The sequence below is a fragment of the Melozone crissalis genome, unplaced genomic scaffold, assembly GCF_028551555.1.
Source record: "Melozone crissalis strain CALT ecotype California unplaced genomic scaffold, PUWL_Pcris_2 ptg000023l_1, whole genome shotgun sequence".
Taxonomy (NCBI): domain Eukaryota; kingdom Metazoa; phylum Chordata; class Aves; order Passeriformes; family Passerellidae; genus Melozone; species Melozone crissalis.
Window position 1 is genome coordinate 39593052 of NW_026535801.1, and position 10469 is coordinate 39603520.

Below are 10469 nucleotides of genomic sequence, written 5' to 3' on the forward strand. Positions count from 1 at the left end.
TCAGTCTCCTTCCCCTCACTCTTTTCCCCAGGCTGGACACACCAAAGTCGCTTTGTGGCTTGTCTGATAACATTCCAAATCCACAGCACAGAAGGGAAAAATTCTTTGTGTTTCAGGAAGGGCTTTTGCTGTGGGTTTTTATGTTTTATGGATTTTCCTTGGCTTTTACTTTCAAAGCATCAGGTGCACGCTCAGGTCCCAGCACCGTTCTCTGGCTGGGATCATCGTTTTTCCCTTGGAAGTTCACTGTCTCCATCTGTTGTGCCTGGCTGGAGAAATGCACAGTGTTTAAAATAAAAACACATTCCCAGGCTCATCCTTGTTCCTGTAATTCCCACCTTGGCCTCTGTGGGATAATTCATCCCCTGCTTGGCTGTTTCATCAGCAGCTGCTGGGTCCCAGCTGTCCAGGAAAACGTGGCTGCTCCAAAACTGGAGTTTGCTCCTGTGCCCATCCTTTAAAACCAAGCCTACACATCAAAAACCCCAAAATTAAGATTACAGTGGTACCTCCCTCTTTGGGAAGGTTCAGGGCAGCTCGTCTGCCTCACGTGTGTGTAGAGTCAAATCTGAGGGTGTTTATAGAAATATATAAAAATGAATTTCATGTTTTTTAATAAGACCCAACAGAAGTCAAGGAAGCAGAATGTCCAAGCAAACCCAGGAGATGCTGGCACTGCAGCTGCTCCTCTGGGATATCAGGTTTTGGAGCACCATGTGGGTGTAAGGGCTGGGGAATCTCCCCATGCAGAGCTAATTCCAGCCTGGGGCTGCTTTCTGTTCCTCATAATTATTTTATTTTTCTGAGATTATTGCGACACTGCCTGATATCAATCTTGTCTGATAACACTGAAAATCCTCAGCACAGAAGGGAAAAATTCTTTCTGTTTCAGGAAGGACTTTTGGGCTTTTTATGTTTTATTTTCTTGTTTCTTTATTTCAGGCTTTATTTATTTGTGTATATATATATATATGTGTGTGTGTATACATACTTATAGATACATATATACACATACATACATATATATATACATACATATACATATATATAAACTGTCTCTATAACATTTCAGAATTTACTATAACATTTCAGAATTTACTATTTGGCTTCATTTCTTCAAATGGAGTAACAGAAATTTCTTCAAATTGAAGAAATTTGAAGAAATGAAGAAACAGAAATTCCTATCTTTCTTTCCCTGTAATAATGCTCACATTTGGAGAGATTTGTGAAACCATGACTAAAAATTTGAAGAAACGAAGAAACAGGAATTCCTGTCTTTCCTTTCTTTTCCTGTAATAATTCTCACATTTGGAGAGATTTGTGAAACCATGGCTAAAAAATTGACGCTGGCACCAATGATCTCTAGTGGGGAAAACCTTAAAATTGGTGTTTATAATATTCATGAGGTATCAAAGAGCTGCAGATTTACAGCTGATGTGCACAGACTTGAAAATCTCTTTTCTGTGAAGCAATAAGTGAAGTTAATAATTACAGCCCAATTAGACCAGGAGAGTGATGTGTGGAGCCAGGTAGGATTTCTCCTTCGCTGGTTACAGGAAATGAGAGATTTGGGGTGCAGGGCTGTGAGTGTCCTTTGACCTGCACTCTCTGCTGCAGCTGGATGAAATACTCAGAGCAGTGAGGTTTTGGTTGAAGCATCCTGCTAATTTAGCTAAAATCTGCATTTTTTGTCCTTTAGGAGGCAGAGATGCAGGGCTGTCATTGCCTCCCTGAGTGCCCCAGGCTCTGTGAACTCTGTGCTAAATCAAACTGGAATTTGGGGCATTCATCACCCAGGAGAGGCCTGGGCTGGAATGGACCTTAAAGATGATCCCATCCCACCCCTGCCATGGGCAGGGACGCCTTCTGATGCATCAGGTTTAGCTTTTATTTAATTTTTCAGGCTCTGTGCTGCTTTAGTGTGCAGCTCTGAGCTTCACATTCAGCGTTGCTGAGCTCTGTGCACAGAGCAGGGAGACAAAACAATTCCTGCTCCAGCTGGGCACCGAGGACAAATGAGCCAAATCTCAGCCCAGGAGCACAAACCCCGTGGGCTGGAGAGAGAAAAACAAGCAGGGTGGGAGTGCAGGGGCTAAAGCTGGAATGGGACAATGAACTGCAAGGTGCAAATGGAGCAGAACTGATCCCAGGGAGAGACCCCGGCAGCGCTCGTGCATTTTGGGGCCATTTTGGTTCATCGTGGGTGCAGCCCTGGCTGGGCTCTGGTGCTGCCCAAGGTGCATCCATGGAGGAGATGCTGTGAATGAATCCCTGCTTCATTCTGGGGCTCTGTGTAATCTCTGCTCTAGGGCAGCCTTCTCAGGGCATCACTTCCAATGTCTCAGGCTGCTCCAACCTGGCCTTGGACCCTTCCAGCTTCCCTGGGAATCCCAGCCCAGCCAGGAGTTCCCAGTTCCCAATGTCCCATCTATCCCTGCCCTCTGTTAGTGGGAGCCATTCCCAGTGTCCTGTCCCTCCATCCCATGGAAATCTCTCTCCATCTTTCCTGCAGTGAGGTCGCCCCAAAGCTTCTCCTCTCCAGGCTCAGCATTCCCAACTCCCTCAGCCTTTCCCCGTGGGAGAGGTGCAGGATGGTCCTTGTGTGTCCCTTCCAACTCAGGATATTGTAACCAAACAGATTTATTTTTCAAAATCAGGACATAGCAGTTTATATTATTTATGGATTTGTCTTGTAGAGAATCAAACCACAGCTCCTTTGTTTTTATTGGTTTTTTTCCCCTTTGTGTCCCTCCTTGCCAGCTGCAATCACTCCTGGCTGCGCAATGATCGTTTTGAACCAGCTCCTCACATTTATTTATCCCTCCCACCCACCTGCCTGGACTGGGAGCCTCAGTTCCTGAGCTGTTGTGAATTCCCCAGGGAAGGCTGGAGTAGCCTTGACTCCCTTTCCTGACCAGCCCTGACTCAGGAATGCCCTGGTGCTTTGACAAATGGTGGTTGGCTGCTGACAGAGTATTGTTTGCTGTGGTTTGAAGCCACATTTCAGAGGCAGAGAAAAATATATCACTTAAAATTCCCAGGAGAGGAGGGAAAGGCCTTTGTTCACTTATTTCAGTGCCCCAGGATTTATTTTTCCCTGGCAGAACTTAGTGAGCCCACCAAGGCCAAGCTCTAAAAAAGGACAATGATGAAATGTGGATTTTTGACACAGAGAAGTTTCTTTCCTCTTCTTCTTTTTACCAAAAGGCAAATGGGGTAACTGAAGTCACATCAGATACTTTAAATGCATTTTTGCTGGGTTATATAACATCTGAAAGGAGCAGAATTTGTCTTTCTGCATCAGAATTTGGTTCTGTGCATCGACTGGAGCCAGCTGGGACAGCAGATCTGACCTGATCAAAGGCATTTTCCACTTCATTTCCATACCTTATCATGTCTTCCTCAGCAATAAAACCTGAGGATTTGGTCTTTCCAGAGAGAGTTTTTACTCAGGGAATGGTCAGGCATTGATGTGCTGGTGGGAGAGGATGAGTGATTGCCTTTGCTTCACTTATTAAACTGCCTTTGCTTTTTTTTATTCTAAATAATTTTTAAAGGGCATTCTGCAATGGAATATTATTATCCCATAATAACTGATCACCCAAACCTCTTGCTTTGTATTTAGGCTACTCTTGGGTTTTCAAACCTCAAATTCTCACCCCTTCCTTGCAAAAAGCCTTCCAAGCCTTCAGGAATTGCAGCTGTGGGGTGGGACTGTGCCTCCCCAAAAGCTGGATGACAGAACAGCCCTGGGATTGAAAGGAGCTGTGTTTTCCCTTCTCTTTCAAAAAGCCCAGGGCAAACAGCAGCTCCTCTGATGCCTGAATTCCATAAAAAATACCCCAGGAGCTGCAGGGTGGCTCAGGTTTTAACCTCAGGTCAGCAGCTGAAGTCAGAGCTCTGTAAAATCCGTGCAGGAATATCACAGGAGTGGGAGCAGAGAGCCAGGAAGGACCAGGGACGCCTGGAGCTGCTTTTAGGGGTTGTTCTGCATTGGGAAAAACCTGTCCTGTGGTGTCCAAAGGCCAGAAAATGTCCTTGGAAACGTGAATTTATTGATGAGCACCCTTTGTGTGCCAGGGGAAGCACAATCAGGGACAACCCTGGGATTTGAAGGATTTGGTGTCAGTGATGGAGACAGGGAAGACTGATTGGTGATCAAAATCCAAATTTATTGTGGTCTACTGATACACTGTTTTGGGAGACTAGTAATGGTTACTGCAATGATTAGCTTAAAATCACATTCACAAATTTAGGCATTTTAAACATCTCTTGTTTGCAGAGTTTAATGAAGTTTCCTGGTAAACCAGTCTGGTTTAATCTTCTTGCAATCTTGATTTAATTCTCAAAGTTCTGTTTGCTCTTGCCAAGGCACTTTGTCTCTCAAATCTCTTATGTTAACCAGGTCCAAAGTCCATCGTCTGTCTTGTGTCCCAATAGCCCAACAGAGTGAACAGATTTTACACTCAATTTTTACATGGATTTTGAACAATTTTTCCATCTATGGACACAGACATATATTTACACTTGGAGCTGGTTTTCAGGGTTGTTCTGCCATGGAAAAAAACCCTGTCATGTGGTGTCCAAACCCCAGAAAATGTCCTTGGACTTGTGAATTTGGGAATGAGGGTCAAAATTGGGTTTGGGGTTGACCCCAGGGCCTGGGGGTCCTGGGAAGGATGAGCTGTGGGCTTGTTCCAGTTGGTTATCAGGTTGTGTTTAACCCCAAAATCCAAGACATTTCAGGCTCTATTTGGGTAATCATTTAGACTTGTTGTACATAATATTGCCAATCTGCTTTTTTCTGATTTTATGAATGGTCTGAATACCCACCTGGGTATTTTAATTATGGAATTCTGTGGATGCTTGGCGACTTTTCAAAATAGATAATGTAATTTCTAGGGTTTGGGGATTTTAAACCCATAGCCCAATTTTCTTTAATATTGCCAAAAATGTGTCGTTGCCTCTGTGAGGATGAGAAAGTCCAGTTTGTAGTTTCTTACCACAGAAAGTTTCCTTTATTCTGTGTGGATAGAAACCAACTCTTTTCTTCTCAGTTAATACCCAGCTAAGTGCAAAGTATATATTTATTAAATCAGAAAAATTATATAAAGTATAAAAAGCATGATATATAATATATAATGTATAATGTATAATATATAATGTATAATATAATATATATTATATATAATATATATTATACATAATATATTATATTATATATTATATATTATACATTATACATTATATAGTCTATATTCTATATTATATATTATATAGAATATATATATCGTATATTATATAGAATATAGAATACATAATATAATTTATTATCTAATACATTATATAATTTATTTTATATTATATTACATTGTATTGCATTACATTACATTATAGGCAATATATATTATATAATAGACAATATTATGTATTGTTCATATATATAAAATATTTATTTATTAGTAAATAATATATATATTTATTTAAAATATATTTTTCTGCGTGGCTTTGTGAGTAGTTTAACCACCACAGTGAAGCAATTACATGATAAACTCTTTCAAAAAGAACATTTCATTGCCAAAGGAATTTTTACTTGTGTGCTTAGCTGCCAAAAATAAAGGGAGCTGAATTGTCAGGATTGTCTTAACTGGTGAAACCCATGTTTACAACCTTGCCTGTGGTTAACCACCCCTAGATAAGATCATGGACTGTCTCCCTGTGCTGTAACAGGTGAGGGGTTGATGCTGCAATTCACATTTAAATCGCTTTGTGCTTTATTTATTTATTTTTTTCTCTGCCTTTGAGAGGGGTTTGCTGTGCCTGAGGAATGTTATCAGCTGATGAAGTGTTTCCCCCGATAATCCACTGTGGCTGGGGAGGGACTGCTTTGCCTTCCCTGCCACTGCGCTGCCCCGTTTTATCCCGAGGTGCTTCCATAAAAAAAAGGCTGCAGTGGTTGAGGATAATGTGCTAAACCACATGTCCGGGCACATGCGGGAGGTGAAACCTGAAACTTGGCACTTCAGACACTTTTAAAGTCAACACAGCTAAAAGCAGCCACAACTCTTTAACTGTTCCTTAGTTATACAGAAAAGCAGGGGGAAAAAAGTCTTTCAAGCACTGCTTTCAGCCCAGGTGTTGCTGTCAGGCTGCTTCAGTTTTCTCTGGAGTTTATCAGGTAAAAGTGAGATTTGAGCTGGAGCATTTGGGCTTTGCCACCGGGGTTTGTGTTTTAGTGCTGCTGGTTTTACACCTGAGCAATCACTGAACTCATTCCCCAGTTCTCCTCTCAGGGCTGCTCCAAGCAAGGAAAGGAGAGGAAACTCTTCCTTCCCTCTCTGTGCTGCCAAAAATCATCTGCTGATTGTCCACAGTGCATCCACCAGCCTCCAAAATCCCAGGGCTGTCCCTAATTGTGCTTCCCCTGGCACACAAAGGGTGCTCATCAATAAATTCACATGTCCAGTGACATTTTCTGGGGTTTGGACACCACAGGACAGGTTTTTTCCAAGGCAGAACAACCCTGAAAACCAGCTCCAAGTGTAAATAGATGTCTGTGTCTATAGGTTGAAAAATTGCTCAAAATTCATGTAAAAATTTAGTATAAAATCTGTTAAACGTTAATTATCAGCAGTCTGATTAGGTAGGCAAGGAAAGGAGAGGAAACTTTCCTCCTCCCTCTGTGCTGCCACAAATCATCTGCTGGGCACCTCTGGGTTGTCTGTTCAGCCTTCAGAATCCCAGGGTTGTCCCTGATTGTGCTTCCCCTGCACATAAAAGATGCTCATCAATAAATTCCTGTGTCCAAGGACATTTTCTGGGGTTTGGACACCTCAGGACAGGTTTTTTCCAAGGCAGAAAAAAAAGCCAGTTCCAAGTGTAAATAGATGTATGTGTCTATAGATTGAAAAATTGTTAAACATTTATGTAGAAATTGAATATAAAATCTGTTAAAAATTAATTACCAGCAGCCAGATTAGGTAGGCAGATGAGGAGTTTGTCCTCCACCAGAATGGAGCTCATTGCAGGTTGTTCTGCAGAAGAAATCTGAAAAATAATAAACTTTGCAACCGTGGAGTAAAGCTCTGATGTATTTCCATTTGAAACTAGCATTTAAATCAAGGATTTTGTTCTGAGCACCTGCAGGATTTGATTTGATTATCCCCCCAAACAAAGGCAGGAATTGGAATTGTGTGGATTTTGGCAAGTGTCTTTCACTTTTATCCCTCCCTCCACTTGTTTGTAGCTTTTTGATGTTTTCTTCATGTACTTTGCCAGATAATTTGATTCAGGATTTACATTTCTTTGGTCAGCCTCAGCACCTGATTTCTAGACAGAGGAGGAACAGCTGGACTGGGATCTGTTCCAAAATCCCCGGATGGAGAATGCTCCCTCCATGGGATGGGGGATGATCTTGGGATTGTCTTTGTTTTTAAAGGTGCTGTCCCATTGGAAACTCAAGGTTCAGACCTGCAGAAAATTTACTTATTTGGAGCTACTGAAGGAGGAGGTTCAGCTCTCCTGGCTGAAGCAAAATCTATTTATTTCTGTATTAATATGGGATAAAGCAATCCAAAAAGCACAGATCTTGTGAGGAGCAGATGGGAGAGCTGGGAAGGGGCTGAGCAATACCTGAGGGATCTGGGAAGGGGCTTAGCCTGGAGAAAAGGAGGATCCAGAAGGGAAAAGCTCATCAGCAGAGCCTTCCTCAGAGTCCTCTCACTTTTTTCCCCCCTCATGTTTTCTCCCACTTTTTGATTTTCCCCTCATGGCAATGGGGACACCCTGAGGGGCTGGAGCTGGGCCAGGGAAGGGAACAGAGTTGGGAAGGAGGTGCAGAATCCCTGAGGGAGCCGGGCAGGGGCTGCAGAATCCCTGAGGGAGCCGGGCAGGGGCTGCAGAATCCCTGAGGGAGCCGGGCAGGGGCTGCAGAATCCCTGAGGGAGCCGGGCAGGGCTCACCTGGAGCACAGGAGGATCCCCAGGGATCTTTTCCCTCTCTGGAATTCCCTGCCAGGAGGGCACAGCCGGGGGGTCGGGCTCTGCTCCCAGGGAACAGGGACAGGAGCAGAGGGAACGGCCTCAGGCCGGCCCAGGGCAGCTCAGGGGGGATTTTGGGGCAATTCCTGCAGGAAAAGGTGCTCAGGTGGAGCCCCCATCCCTGCAGGGATTCCACAGCCCTGTGGATGAGGGGCATGGGGCAGTGCTAGGAATGGTTGGACTCAATAGTCTGAGAGGGATTTTCCATCCTTGACAATTCCAATTTTTATTCCACATCACTAAAATGAGCCTGGATTTCCTGGAGCACCATTCCCTCGGTGGCTTCTCTGCTGTGCCTTATTCCCATCGTGTTTTATCTCTCTCCATGGTGGATTTGGACCCAGTCCTTGTGGGGTTTGGCTCCCAGCTGGGAGGATTCCTGATGGGAGATGCCTGGCAAAATTCCCAGCTCCTGCTGTTCCCACAGCCAGCCTGGAAATGGGTGGGGCAGAGCAGAGGAGGAGCACCAAACGTACAAAACTGAGATTGCCTGCTGGAATGGCAGCTCATCAAAGGGAAATCCATAAAATGAGCAATAAAGTTCCTTTGAAAGCTTCAGGTTCACTCATTTTACTACTGCAGGGAGATGTAATGTAGATCCACGTAAAACGTGGGTTTGTGTGGGGAATATGGGATTTATTCTGTGGAAAAGGAGATGAGGGGAAATCCCTTCAGGATTTTTCTGACAACTCTGCTCCTTCAAATGGTTTATTATCTTCTGGGAGAATGTTAAACTCTTGTTTATTTGGGTTTCTTTACCTGAGTTGTTTCCTTTCTGCACCAAGGATAAGTAGTTAATCAACTTCTGAGTCTGATTGGAGGAGGGTTAATTGTTAATCAGAGCCAGAAGTGCCTGAACTCATTTGGTGAAATGCATTTTCCCTGCATGTCTTCAACAGTCTGCTCGGATAGACATTGATTATCCAGCTCTGAACCCATGAAATCTCTGACACATTTGGAAAGCAGCCCTTAAACAGCAGTGAAATCCAGGAAAGGCCACGTGGGACCCTAAAATCAGTGTTTGGGATTCTTTAGTGATAGCAGGGAATTCACAGCAGCTGCCAGGGGCCTCCTCCTACCTGTGGGAAGCTGCCTGGGGCTGTGGAGAGGGAGGAGAGGGAAACCACCTTTAAACACCTCTCTCTCTGGAAATAGGGAGCTTTATTCTGCTTTACCAGGGCCTTGGTGCTCCCTGGGAATGCAGATGTTTTATATGGCACAGCCACTGGATAAAAGAGTGGGTAAAGGGAAGCAAAGCCTGGAATGCAGGTCCTCCTCCCTCTCCCAGGTGATGCTGGGCTCTCTGTGGAGTGTGGAGGCTTTTTGTGTCAATGTGGGGTTTTTCTCTGTGTGTGGAGCTTTTCTGCGTGGCTGTGATTTTTGTGTGTCTTTCTGTGTCATCGTGAGTGTAGGATCTGTGTGTAGTCTGTGTGAGTGTAGAATATTTTGGGGGGAGTGTGGAGCCTTTTCCTGTGTGATTTCTGTGCGTGTGTGTGATTTCTGTGTGTGTCCTTCTGTGTGCGTAGAATCTGTGTGTAGTCTGTGTGAGTGTAGAATATTTTGGGGGGGGTTGTGGAGCTTTTCTCTGTGTGATTTCTGTGTGTAATCTATGTGAGTGTAGAATATTTTTGGGGGAGTGTCGAGCCTTTTCCCGTGTGTTTCTGTGTGGGTGTGATTTTTGTGGGTGCCTTTCTGTGTGTGTCATTGTGAGTGTAGAATCTTTTTGGGGGTGTGTGGAGCTTTTGTCTGTGTGATTTCTGGGTGTGTGTGATTTCTGGGTGTGATTTCTGTGTGGGTCTTTCTGTGTGTAGTCTGTTTAAGTGCAGAATATTTTGGGGGGTGTGTGGAGTTTTTCTCTGTGTGTGGAGAATCTGTGTGTAGTCTGTGTGAGTGTGGAATATTTTTTGGGGTGCGTGGAGCCTTTCTGTATAAGTTTCTCTGTGGGTGTGATTTTTGTGTGTGTAGAATCTGTGTGCAGTCTGTGGAATCTTTTTGGGGGTCTGTGGAGCCTTTTCCTGTGTGTTTTCTCTTTGTGGGTGTGATTTTTGTGTGTGTCTTTCTGGGAGTCCTTCTGTGTGTGTGTGAGTGTGGAGCCTTTTTGGGGTGTGTGAGGTCTGTGTCTGTGTGTGTGTTTGAGTGTGAATCTTTCATAGTTTTTGTGTGTGTGTGTGTCTGTGTGGGTGTCTTTCTGTGTGATGGGGTCATTTTGTGTGTCTTGCTCTGTGCTTCTGTGTGTGTTTCTGTATGATTTCTTTGAGTGTGTGTTTCTCTGTGTGATTTCTGTGTGTGTGTGTGTGATTGCTGTATGTATGTTTCTGTATGTAATTTCTCTGTGTGTCTTGTTCTGTTAGTGTGTGTGAGTGTTTGTGTCTGATTGTGTTTGTGTGTGTGATTTCTGTGTGAGTTTCTCTGCGTGTGTGAGTCAGAGTT